We start from the raw sequence: 13237 nt of genomic DNA, 5'->3' as shown, positions 1-13237 counted from the left end.
ACACACTCCAAAATGTAGTAAAATAGAGATGAGATACGTCTATCAGGAAGGTAGGACAAGGCAATCGTAGGATTCTGAAAAAATATGTGTAAAAAATATATTGACACATTTTGTATTAATGATGATAAAATAGGATGAAAGCTTAAACACTAAGAATTATAGCAATAAAATTCGACAAATTATTAGGCCCTAGAAAAGCAAGCGATTGGCGCAAATCAAACCTAGGAGGGATAACATCTGAGAAAAAATAAGATAAAATAAGATCTTTAAATTACCAATAATAATAACAGGATAGTATGAATTGCTAAAAACTATAAACAAAGAGATAAAATGGATGACATTGTATACATTTGAAAATGTTAGGAGAAATTGGTTTGTTGGAGATGGGTGGCGATTGATTGTGCTGGCCAAAGTGATTGTTAAAACAGGATTAAATAATTACATTATTTTATGTATATAGTTCTATCAATAAATTTACAATGAACACATTTCATATTTTCAAATCACATGATAAGAACAACTATTTCACATCAAATCACACAAAATTCATATTCAATTCCATTTGAATAAAACATAGATTCAGGTAAAACCATAGCTAATACTTCATTTCCTATTAAAATACTTTAGGAACTTTACCGATCTTTTTTTTCAACATGTCTCACACTTTTACTGTAAACTCCCTGTTTTAAGACTGATTGCAGTGCCCACCCACGGTCTAAACTTATCCAAGATTAACAAACCTAAAGGAATTTTAGGGCGCCTGTCCACACCCAGTAAAGTGCTGAGTGCAGAGTAACCAAATCCGAGTTCAGATATAATGCCCAAAATTAATCTGACATAATCATGTTTAAGTTATAAACAAATTTCCCCAACATGGTGATTTAGAGAGGTCCCAACCGTGGACATTCAGTCAATATATGCTTCACTGTCTCGTCATTTGTCTGGATAGTGCATATTCGACAGAATCCCGCTGTGCTGATAGGGTCCACCTGCCCCCATATGTTGCACGCACAGACAATTGATTTTTTCGCGTCATAAGGCGAAACCGGCGGACCGCTGGGTCTGGGCAAAGCAATTAAATAGTTTAAATAATTAAATAATACATGATTAAAAAAGTAGTATTGACAGTTAAAAACAACTTGTCATTATTGAAGACACTCCCATTTTACATCTCGGCAGGACATTACCAAGATACACCCCTAAAATCAGGAAGTACCACACTGAGTGGGTAAAAGGCACGACTAATAAAACACTTATGCCATGGCCTCAAGAAGGGTAATTAACAAAGGCAGTGCTGTGACGCATGACAACTTAATTGCATTCTACATACATGGGGAAGAAGCTAAAGAAAAGGTTAGCAGTTTTAGAATTATGGAAGATGTACCAAAGTGAGATAGAAGATTCAACTGAGAAGGTGTGGATGCTTAATCAGCATAAAGAGGACGTAATGCCCTCAACTTCTTATTCTCCTTCTAAAAATAATAGCACAATAGAAGACAAACAGAGGACCTATCCTCTGAAGGAATTAAAAGCAGCGGCGGCGTATGCTAATCCAACATACGCACCGCCCGTTTATAATAGCGAAGACAGTATGGAAGAAAGTAAGAATAAAGAACGTAAATATATGTCCACGCATGATGAACATAAAGAGCGTAATGATGGAAAGGACAGATAGAAATAGAGGAGGAAGCCAGAAGACAAAAGAGAGAGAGAGAAAGGCAAAGCAAGTGGAATGACAATAGTACAAAACAAGTGGATGGGAGGACAGATATTGCTTGAATTAGATGGAAAAGGCATTGATGATTTTAAAGAGAGAGAGGAAAGAGAAAAAAAGAAAAGGGAAAGGAAGAACGGAGAAGGCATGAAGAACAGAAAAAAGAGAAAGAGAGAATAGAAGAGAAGAAACATGAAGAAATAGAAGCCCAAAGATAAACATATGTTCCAAAGAAGGCGAGAGGAAGAAGAGAACCGAGGGATGAGAAGGGAAGAAGAAATGAGAAAGAGTAGGAGACAAAGAGATGATGAAATAGATCATATTGTTAATAGAAGGATGATACCGATCGAAGCACGAGAGTGATGGGAAGAATAGAGAGGATCACAACAGCCCTGCACGGAGTTGCAAGGAATATCAAGAATACAGACATGGACAGACAAGCATGAGGCAGAATGCATACAGAAAATGATTGGGGTTCTATATAGACAAATGGGAGAGGAGGGTGGCTATAAGGCTATGGGGAGCATCGCAGGATCTTCACCAAAGGAAACGGGAGATAGAGCGGATAAAACACTGATGGACAAGCATAGAACTCTGTCCCTAAGTAGACTAGATCTTGATGACGAGGACAGAGATAATAGTCATACCAGTTGGGGTACAATAATGTCAGAAGAAGAGAGAGGAAATTGAGAAAGCGCCAAGAGAAGGCGCATGCAGCCTTTTGATAGATCCAAACATAGGGAGAGGGGTAACATTGACACAATTCCCGTTATTAGAGGAAGGGGGAGGACGACCACAATATATCCTGTGGCCACAAATGGACAAAGAGAACTTGAAATGTAAATTACCTAGTTTGACTGCAGGTGTGAGAAAATGAATTTATGAGCTAGAGAGAATGACAGCGGGAATGACGTTAGGAGTGGGTGACATAAAAGGCCTACTGGCAGCTATTCTAGTGGAAAGAGCTGATGACATTTGGAGATGAGCAGGGTATGCGAGTGTAACTGCATAGAACATGACATATGATGGAGCACCATTTAATAATTGCAGAGCAGACATATGGAGAGCGCTTAGAGTACAGTATCCTGACGCATCAGACATAGGTGCGATTATGACTAGGAAAATGGCAGAGAATGAAGATCCTGCTTCATGTATTCAAGAGATTCAAGAAGACGAGAGAACTGTGGGATAAAGCAGTGGCACCATTTTAGCATCTTTTATGTCGGGGACTGCCTGTAATGTTTATGCGAAATATGAGCTAAAACAATATGCGCCGGTGCATCTTGGACATTCATCTCCCATCCCCGTAGTGAGAGCCTACGTCTTTTTAGAGGCTCTGCCAGAATTGCCCACATAGGGCGTGATTTTCTGTACTCCCGCACCCAGGGAATCAAACGTCGTGTTCTGTGGCGAGAGATGCCCCCAGGAATTTAGTCTAGCACTAGGACAGTTCCCTTGAGTGTTTGCACCCCTTGACATACTTCCAATAATACAGCCAGGAAAAATGTTTGCGTAATTCATTTGGACTCACAGAGACCTCATTATGAAACATTACTCAAAAATGTGAAACTGACACTTGAAGGTAGCAAGTCAATATATTTAATATTACTTCTGTTCTCTACCAGCTCTAATTCTCAGTACACCTGCTATTCAAGCAGCAATTATAACGTAACATATTACCAAACATGTGAAAAGCATTACTGCATAAGCTAAAAGCAGGATTTACATTTAACAAAGGTCAAGTACAATTCATCATTTTAAGATACCAGCTTGAGCAACATGGAGTTTATGTTATGTTGGTCTATACTAAGCTATGGTATGATCAGGAGTGGTGTAACATAATAAAATACGCCTTTAGTCTCAGAATACATGCATACGGTACGACTTCCACATTCAAACTCATGCTTTCAGGCCTTGCCGGGCTGCCTTCTGCACAGGGAACTGCAATGGCTGTCTCTTCCCAACTCCCATGATCTCTTCAGCAGTGCTGTGTGTGTTCCTACCCCGTCAGCCTGTGCTTTTTACATTAATGCGGGTCTTGGTCTGCCTAGAATGTGCATCATTTCCTTGGCCTGCAAAGTTAAAGTCTTCTCCTGTGCTTTGCTTTGCATTGCCTACATGATGTACCTATGTTCAAAATCAAGAGTCATGCGATGTTCTTGATCCTTGGTTTTTTCCCTTAGAGAAAAAACCAAGGATCAAGGAACATGGGTTTACGCTTGAGGACAGAGCAGCATTTGTGTTCTGCTCCTAGACCACTTTAAACCTCTTTCTAGTAAATGCTTTTCTGAGCAGGGTAAGAGCGATACTCATCTGTGCACACGTTCAACCGTCCGTGTGTATTTTTGGTATCATGCTTCCTGTCCTTGGCTTATCTGATCTGACTGGTGTGAAAAAGGCATCCCTTCAATTTAGCCGTTTGAGACAGGAAGCTGCTATTCTGTGGTTAGAAAGAGGAAGTTATCATGTCCTGTTCGTCACCTTTGCTAGAGACAAGCAACAGACTATGCGTTTGTTCTTTGCTGACTACACGTTAGTTTGTATTCAATTGAGCCTATATCATGTACAGTATGTGTCTGATCTTGTCCTTTGAAAGCGGCTCCTGTATTATAAGTGAAAGTGTGCTTTCTGTTCAACCAACACTTGTAGTCTCGTGCTCAGAATTTGATTGGTCTAAGCCAACTTATCTTAATACGACTCATTAATCTGTGACAGCTCAGCAGAATAACGCGCATCCCGGCAGTGAAGGCGAAGCAAGGTCACATAAATATTGCTGCTGACTGGACTACTGTGGGGAATAGTTATTGTATTGTCTGCTGAAGGACGTGACTGAGAGCGAGTCAGAGCGCACTGCAGGTTCAATGATAAGGGGTCCTGGGAGAGCGCAAGGAGAGAGTAGCTGAGTTTTTTTCACTTCTGGCTGTTTTTTCTGCTCTTTGCCCCCTTCCAGTTGTGATCTGCTTTTCGGCCGAGGCCAGTCATAACCGAGGAGGGCGGGGTTAGGCCCCATAAAGAGGAGAGCTTATTCCTTAGAAAAGACAGTTAGAATCTGGACCCACGGGTGATGCAGTTCCGCTGAGAGGGAGGACGCTCCGCTCCAGACCCCGTTATTGCGCGTGATCTCTTTGCCTACCTGCTCTGGGACTAAGCAGTGTTGTACGGGCTAAGATGAAGTTGTCTTCTGCTACATTGCTAACAGTGATGAACTCTTTTCCTGTGTCCTTTTTTAACTGACTAGATATGTCTTCTTATTTTTGGATTGTTTATATATATGGTGTGAATAAAGGGCCCATAAGAGCCATTTATATCTTTTACCCTACCTAATGGTCTAAGTGTGATATTTTGCCTGAGTCCAATTACTCGTTTTGCCAAGGGGTGGGGAGCGGTAAGTCTAAGGGAACTCCCCACATGGTCGAGCAAACGCAAAACACTGCCCAAGCCAGTGCAAGGACAGATTAAGAAGCAGGTAGTAATGGAAGCAAACCCATGGCCAGAAATACAGCTGACTATTGTACATCATTGTCGATTGTTACAAGAGAAAAATAAGAAGAAAGCTGAGAATAGAAAGCAGGAGGAAGCAAAGTTAGTTAAGAAGAAATTGTCAAAATCTGCTATAGAAGGAGAAGTATTGACGAGTGGTCAAGGTGTGGCTACACAAACGTTAGTCAGTGCAGCAAGGCAATGTAGTACGCCCTATGGATCAGAGTGGGTACAACTTTTGGCCAGGAGGTAGAGGGAATGCACCTAGAGGGCAAGGAGGATTCCAAAACCCTCCAGGGGGGAGAGGATTTAATGGGGGACAGCCACAGTAATGCTGGAATTGTGGGAGAAGAGAACATATAGCCCGAACATGTAGAAGTAGAGGAGGAGGCATGCAACAGAGTTGGCAAGCTCCAAGAGAGGGGCTGGGCTATTCTCTGCAGTATAATACAGAATCACAGGAATATTATGCCCAGGATCACACGCAGTATCAGACAAATGCGCCACAAATACAGCAAGCACAGCAAATCCCGCAGGAAATGCAGGGCAACCACAGCAAGCACTGATGCAGACGCAACAAACACAAGCACAGCAACCACAATACACACTGGTGCAACAAGCAATGGTGCCACAATGGAAACCAAATGCAGGATCTCCACAAGTGTCCAACCCAGGACATGGAGTGTGACAGTAGCGGGAGGGAATCCTTTTACTGGTACAGGGATGAATTTATATCCACAATAGGAAGGCCCACAGAGCGACTTGATGTGTTCAGTACTATCTGTGACATCAGACCCACAAGAGGAACTAAGGGTCAGGGTAACGATAGGAGGCAAGACATTTCCGTTGCTTGTGGATAGATGAGCAACTCATTCCTGTGATCTAGAGGGAAAATGCCCAATATCTGGGATCGCCATGAATGCGCAGGGATTCTCGGGAGCCAAAAGTTTGGTTCCTTTTACTGACGAATTACCACTTTGTATAGGTGTACAAGACGTGTCAATGCCACTACTATACTCTCAGCAGACACCAGTTAACATATTAGGATGTGAATTTTAAACACAATTATATCCTTTACTGACAAAGGAATAGGGTGTTAGACTCCAGGGATACATTACATGAATGTGAGAGAATTTATATTAGCCTTTACAGTCCAGAAAGCATTACGAGGGGTCCCTTTTGAACCAGAAATATTTTGGTATGGAGTAAATATTTTGTTGACATGGTTTCCTGAATATTTTTGTATGGATTAAATATTTTGTTGACATGGCTTCCTGAACTGAAGGGGAAAATACTGACAATACTTGATGAATTTTATTTAGACCAGAAATACCTATGGATGATGAGAAGGGCAGGTCATTCCCATAGAGCTAGAGGCAGCAGCAGTAAATCGAGAAAGGGTAGTTGTTCATGGAACAGATAATGAGGGAAGAACATGGAGAACAGCAATAACCCTTAAGGAAGGATACAGACTTACAGATTTGACAGATGAATATTCAGATGATGAATTTGTATATTTTCATAAATACCACAGTGAATGGCATTGATGAAAAAAGAAACCATCATAATTCTTCTAGGAAGACTTGGACACTAAGGTGCCAAGCATCTTATGGACCAACAGTCCGTATGATTTGGGTCTATTGAGTGGAGCAGGAGCAGTGAAGCTCAAGCTTAAACCAGGAGCAATTCTGCCACGTCCAAAACAGTATCCCATGTCCTGAGAAGCAGATGAAGGCATATTTGAGATCATTTCTGCTTTAATAAAGCAGGTAATATTAGTACCATCAGAGTCCCCATGCAACAAGGCTGTACCCAGTCAAGAAATCAACAGGGGCGTCGTGGAGATTTATTCAGGATCTCTGCCACCCTAAACAATATAGTTGAAGCAGAGTTTCCTCTGGTTCAGAAACCTGCTACAATATTATGTAACATCCCAAATAAAGCCAAATATTTTACAGTTATATTTAAAGAAGGCCTTCTTTTCAATTTCCCTTCATGAAGACTCACAGGATTTGACTTCCTTTCCGTATAGAAATTAGTGACTACAACACAAGAGACTGCCTCAGGGGTACTGTGAGTTCCCATCAATCTTTAATAGGGTCCTTCAGATGGACTTGGGCAATGTACAACTCCAGAGCACGATAATTCAGTATGTAGATGACATTTTATTGTGCAGGGAGATTCAGGAAAATTGCAGGGAAGACTCAGTTCGACTAACGCCAATATTAGGAGAGAAAGGATACACAGTAGACAAAGAAAATCTACAATATTGTCAGGAAGAGGGCTTGTACGTAGGCCAGCTTATCTCTCAAGAGGGGAGAGAAGTGACACCTGAAAGAGCAGAAGCAATCGGGAGAAATCCAAAACCTGGGACAGAAAGGGAAATGCAGCAGTTTCAACGCCTATGTCATTATTTGTAAGGCCTGGGTTTTTGACTACAGTACATATATTCAACCACTTTTAAAAGGTCTCAAGGGAGCACAGATAAGTAAAAATAAGATAACATGTGCGGATGACAATACTGAAGGATTCAAAGAATTAAAAAGGGCAATTTGCACTTCCCAGTGTTAGGAATACCAGACAATAAAGAAGTGTTTTACTTATTCTCACAAATGGAGAACTGGTGACAGCAGTACTTACACAGAAGACAACATTAGGTCATGGACACAAACCATTAGCCTATTATAGAGGAATTTTAGAAGACCCAGTAACGAAAGGACATTATCCTTGTGAACAAGCGCTAGCGGCTGCAGTTTTGTGATTGAGAAAGCCACCAGTATTACAATGGGATGCTCAATAACATTATTTGTTGAGCATTCCTTATTCGCCATTTTGGAGAAAGGTACATTGACTACACAAAGAGCGTCTGGATATGAAGTGATTATTATGAATCCTTCAATCAAAATTGTTAGATGTAGAATAGTGAATCCAGTGACATTTATAGTAGAGCCAGTAGAAAAAGGAGGACTATGTACATGGCTGCACAATCTATACAGAGTTTTATGATGATATTACCCATCTTGGAAAAAAATGCTCTTGTAGGAGGAGAAATTCTCTTCATTGACGGTGTTTCCAAAATTGACAAAGCGACTGGTGAAAGGCATACTGGGATAGCAGTAGTGAAATTAAAAACGAATGGTGAATTTATTTAAAGTAGTGACGAGTGCGAGCTTGCCCTCACATTGTTCAGAGCAGGCTGCAGATTTGTGGTGCTTATCACAGCACTTGAGAGATTTGAAGATGAGGAAGTGACGGTGTATTCTTATTCCGCCTACATGACGACAAATATACACGCAGGGTTGCCTCCAGTGCAACATGCTTCTCTATTGGGCAAGCTCATTAAAGTACTAAAGCTCCCGTTGGCTATCGCTGTGGTGAAATGTGCCACTTATACTAAAGGCGCAGACCTAATTTCTCGCACTAACTAAGCCACAGACATAGAGGCAAAAAGGGCAGCATATTTTCCAAATATTTCAGATTTTAAATAGAAGATGTTAAGCAAGGATCTGAACGATGCATGCAGATGCAGGAAGGATTTAATATGTTATTTATTGTATAGTTAATTAAGCTGGAAGGTCGAGCTCCACAGGAAGAACAGGATTTATGGAGAAGACAGGGGTGTTCTTTATCCCCCACTGAGGCTATATGGAGAAAAGATAGTACTGGAAAGCCAGTTATGCCTCTTGCATTATTGAGAGTGGCGCTGGAGCAGCTTCACTAGCCTGTGCACAACACCAGAGAGTCTTCCTGTAAAATTTGTAGAAGATTGGTTCACACCAAATTTAGTAGAACATGTGGCACAGTTTATTGTAAATTGCATTGTGTGCCAGAAATGTACAGCAGGGCACACTTTGCGAACCGTTAGAGGAGCGATCCCCTAGGGACAATGGTCCATTTCAGCATCTAGATGTAGATTATGTGGATATGTTACAAATATGTAACGGATACAGACACAGGTACATGCTGGTAGTAGTATGTGCTTTTTCCAGATGGATCGAGGCAGGTCCATGCACGCACCCTGATGCCACATGTGCTGCTAAGTTTCTTGTGCGTGAGGTACTTCCTAGATGGGGCGTGTGCGAAGTCCTACAGTCTGATAATGGCCTGCATTTTGTAAACAAGTTATTTGAACAGAAAGTTCTTTTATTAGGTATAAAACATAGGTTTTCTTCTGCCTATCACCCACAGGCGAATGGTGTCTGTAAGAGGCTGTGAGAGATTAAACCTGCTTCTCAAAGAGAAAATAGCTAAAATAAAAATGACTAAAGAAGGGATGGCTACATTGCCTAGCCTTTGCTCTATTTGCCCCGAGAAACCAGCCTGGCTCAGATCATCCCCTAACTGCTCATGAGTTGGTGACTGGACGCTGCATGAGCGTACACCTTGCTCCTCCCACTAGAGTAAAAACTGATGCCCAGAAAAAACATTAGGTGATGAGATGCATGATTGTTTAACATATATGACAGCTAGTGTTTCTTTTATTTTTCAACAGATCAACAATCGGAGTTAAGGGTCGAAGAAGATTGAGGAAGACAACCAACCAACTGATTTTATAGACTCACTTAAGTAGCCTAGTTTGTACCCAGTGGACCAAGTACTAATTAAGAGTTTTCTTCGTACTTGGAACAAGCCCTGTTTTGAGGGACCATATCTAGTAGCGGAGGTCACACCTACAGCTGTGAAATTACAATGGAGGAAATCCTGACTGCATTTGAAGAACGTGAAGCTTTACAAAGGAGAGACCCCGACCCCTCCTGCACCTGGTGACAGTGAAGCAAGAGAAGAAGTTCTTCGAATGCTGACCAGGTCGGCTACCAAGGGCAAGGAAAAGAATCAATCGATAAAAAACACTCAGGAACAAAGTGACAAGTCTAATTGGGAATGAATGGACTTGCTGCAGTTGCGGAACTTTCTCAGTTGAACTAAAAGTAGATTGACCATTGAAAAACAGACAATTGCACGATACGTTCTGTGCTGCCTGATACATTTCACGCATTTTTGCATGCTGTTTTTGTTTACATACTCCAAACATATCCAGCTCTGGTGTGACGAAATGACAGATGTTGCTATATTTTTGGGAAATCCTAAAAACAGTCCTATAATTTGAGTTATTTAGCTATAATAATCCAGTTCCTGTTATAAAAAGTATACATTTGAAAAGTGACTAAAGGTGAACATAGTAAATAAAAAAATGGGAATTTTCCAGTATATAAAACACACACTAACAAGGAGACCAGCTACTCCAAAAGAGTAAATTTGGCATTTAAATACTATGGCAATACTTCTTACAACTAGATTTTGCCTTATGTGTTGTCTTTATTTTCTTATGCTCTTCACGTTTCTTGAACATTGTTTTATAATTTAACTGAAATACCTGAGAATGAGACCTCTCTTTCTATCCCCAACAAAGGCACGAGTGATTTATTTTTCCTGATATTTCTGAACAAATTGTTCTATCTAAAAGAGATGTTGGAGAAGATAATGAAGGTATAAATTCATATCTTGACAATTTGGCTCATTTAAAGAATAACATGTGGTATCAACACAAGAGAGAAGTGGGGAGGAGGATGTCAGATGAAAGCTGCTATGTATGTTCTCTCATCCCTTATGCCATGAACGCAGCCAGAACATTCATTGCAAGAGGAAAACCCACACATGATGCAGTGTCTCAGCCATCTAGCAGCGTGCACAAGAGGACAATTCGAAGTAAGATTAGCAACCGTACGATGACGATCAAAGACATTGTTTCCATATAAAGATGCTTCCATAAAAACGTAGACATAGGTTGGTTGAGCAGAATGCTCATATATTCATCCTTGACTGCAGAACAAATAAGCATTGCTGAACAAAAGAGGTTGAATTGTGCAGATATATGGGAAACACCAGGACTGCCAGCATGCTGGCAGAGACCTCAGCTATTGGTGTATGGACGAGTTGCCACCAGTACAAGATCGTCAGAAAGAATTGAGAGAAACTCATGGTGGCAACAAGTAAGACAGACACAAGTGATCAGAGTTCAAGGGTGTTTATTGAACAATGAATTCTGTATGCAGGTTGGAAAAACGTCTAATCTAAATCTAAGATGGGAGCAAGCGTTGGAAATCAAATGAAAAATAAGGCAGTCCTAGTGGCGTTGTGTAAAAATAAAAGGGCCTATACTAAGAAACCTATTGCCAAACCTCACAACTATTACAAAAAGTGGTGTGGGATAGTTCTCAAGAAAAGAAGTGTTCTTAAATAATATGTCAGGATGTGGTAGCCTGGGCCTCCTTTCACCACGTTTTGTGCACGGGGTAAGATGGGAGTTTGGAGCACAGTACTGCCCCCGGCTTCTCCAGCACGAGACAGCAGTTTCTATGGCAGTTCTCAGGATGTCGATGGCAAGTCTCGTTTCCTTTGAAAGTCTCTTGCCTTCGGGGCCTGACTTGTCAACTAAGAAAACCAAAAGTTCCTTTTACCAAATGAAAAATTGTAATCCACAGTTCAGATAGGGTGATGGTTTCACGCCTGGGTCCCCCTCTTCTGTGCGCTGACCCTTCACATATCATATTCCTTAATTTATGTCTGTCAGTTCTTTTCTTACTTGAAGTCTGGATTGTAGCTTCACCCCTTGATCTCTCTCTGCCGGGCTCGGACTCCTCTTGACTTTCAGTACTCGGATGAGGGCTTCATCTCTGGATCTCCCTCTACCTTGCTTATCCCTTCTTCTTTGGCATCCCTCCTTCGGGTTCACTCTTGCCGTCTCTAAACTTTTGCTTTCACTTTCAATTTCAGGGTGGCAGATTTTCCCCCTTGGGTCCCCCTCTCTCAGGCTTTGACCCCTCTTGATTCTTAGCCTCCCCTTACCGGGTTTACTGTGGCTCTCAATCAGGGTGATAGTGGCTCACGCCTGGGTCCCCCTCTTCTGGGTGCTGACCCCTCTTTACGTTCAGTGTTCTCTTTTTACACAGTTTGTTTGTGGGATTCACCTCCCTTTCTTTCACACAGCTTGTAGATCAAAGACTTTCAATTGTGCGGGGATTTTGCTTGACCCTCAGAATGACCACTTTTACCTATTCCACTGGCTCTCCTATGGCCTTCTGATATCTGTAGTCTCTCGAGTTAGCACCCAGGTGGTGCCGGTTTTCCTCTGCAGCTGGTCTCCCCTTCAATATTTGTTTCAGTTCTTTACACAGTTCATTAAGCTTGGTTCACACTTGCCACTTTGCGATTCTCTCACTCAACACAGCCCGGTTCTTATCGATTCTCCCCTCGACTCACCAGCTGTGATGAACTGCTTGGCTTTTAGCTTTTCTGGAGTCTAGGTCGGTACCACAGGCACGGGAATTTTCCTCGCTCCTCCTTATCGGCATAGTCTTGCACTGTGTACCGTTGAAATCTGCTCCAAGACACTTGTGCTTTTGTTTGCGGTCTTAGGGGTTCTTCCTCGAAGGCTCTGCGAGCCTGGGATGAAAAGGACAAGGGCACTTCTCTCCTCGCCACTCTCTCGATTCCTGCCTCCTTTCTCCTTCACTTGAACTGCTGCGTTGTGTTAGCCATCACGTCGTGCTGTCTGCCGTGCCTGCCTGGCTCGTCCTGCGCTTTCCTGCTTCACCTTTTATCCCTTTAGGAAGAGCCATCAGGTGTGTGTGATTTAAGTCAATTGCCTGACCCTTGTGGCGGGACATGTCAGGTGAACAGTCTTATTGCAAGTCTGTCGTAAACCAATATTCATGTCCGAAAGGGAAGGGGTTGGAGTGTCGAATGTCCTACAGGAGAGGATAGGGCAGCTGTGTTATTATAAGAAGGGGTTCAGTTGGTATTTTCAGAAGGACGAAATGGGGAAGGTTTCTGAAATGGATGACAATGACTGGGATTGTGAACAGAACATAGGGGATGTGTGGAATTGTAATTGTGGGTCACTTTAGACTGGGAGTTCAGAAAGTGACAATCAGCGGGACGGGATTGGAAGGGTTTGCGGGATAAACGGGCCTAGCTACGATCATTAAATAAACAAAGGCAATTGTGGGAACTGTAGTATTTTACCTGAGCAGGTTGGGAGTG

The sequence above is a fragment of the Ambystoma mexicanum genome, chromosome 6q (assembly GCF_040938575.1).
Source record: "Ambystoma mexicanum isolate Mex_15411 chromosome 6q, UKY_AmexF1_1, whole genome shotgun sequence".
Classification (NCBI taxonomy): domain Eukaryota; kingdom Metazoa; phylum Chordata; class Amphibia; order Caudata; family Ambystomatidae; genus Ambystoma; species Ambystoma mexicanum.
This window is presented reverse-complemented; position numbering follows the sequence as displayed.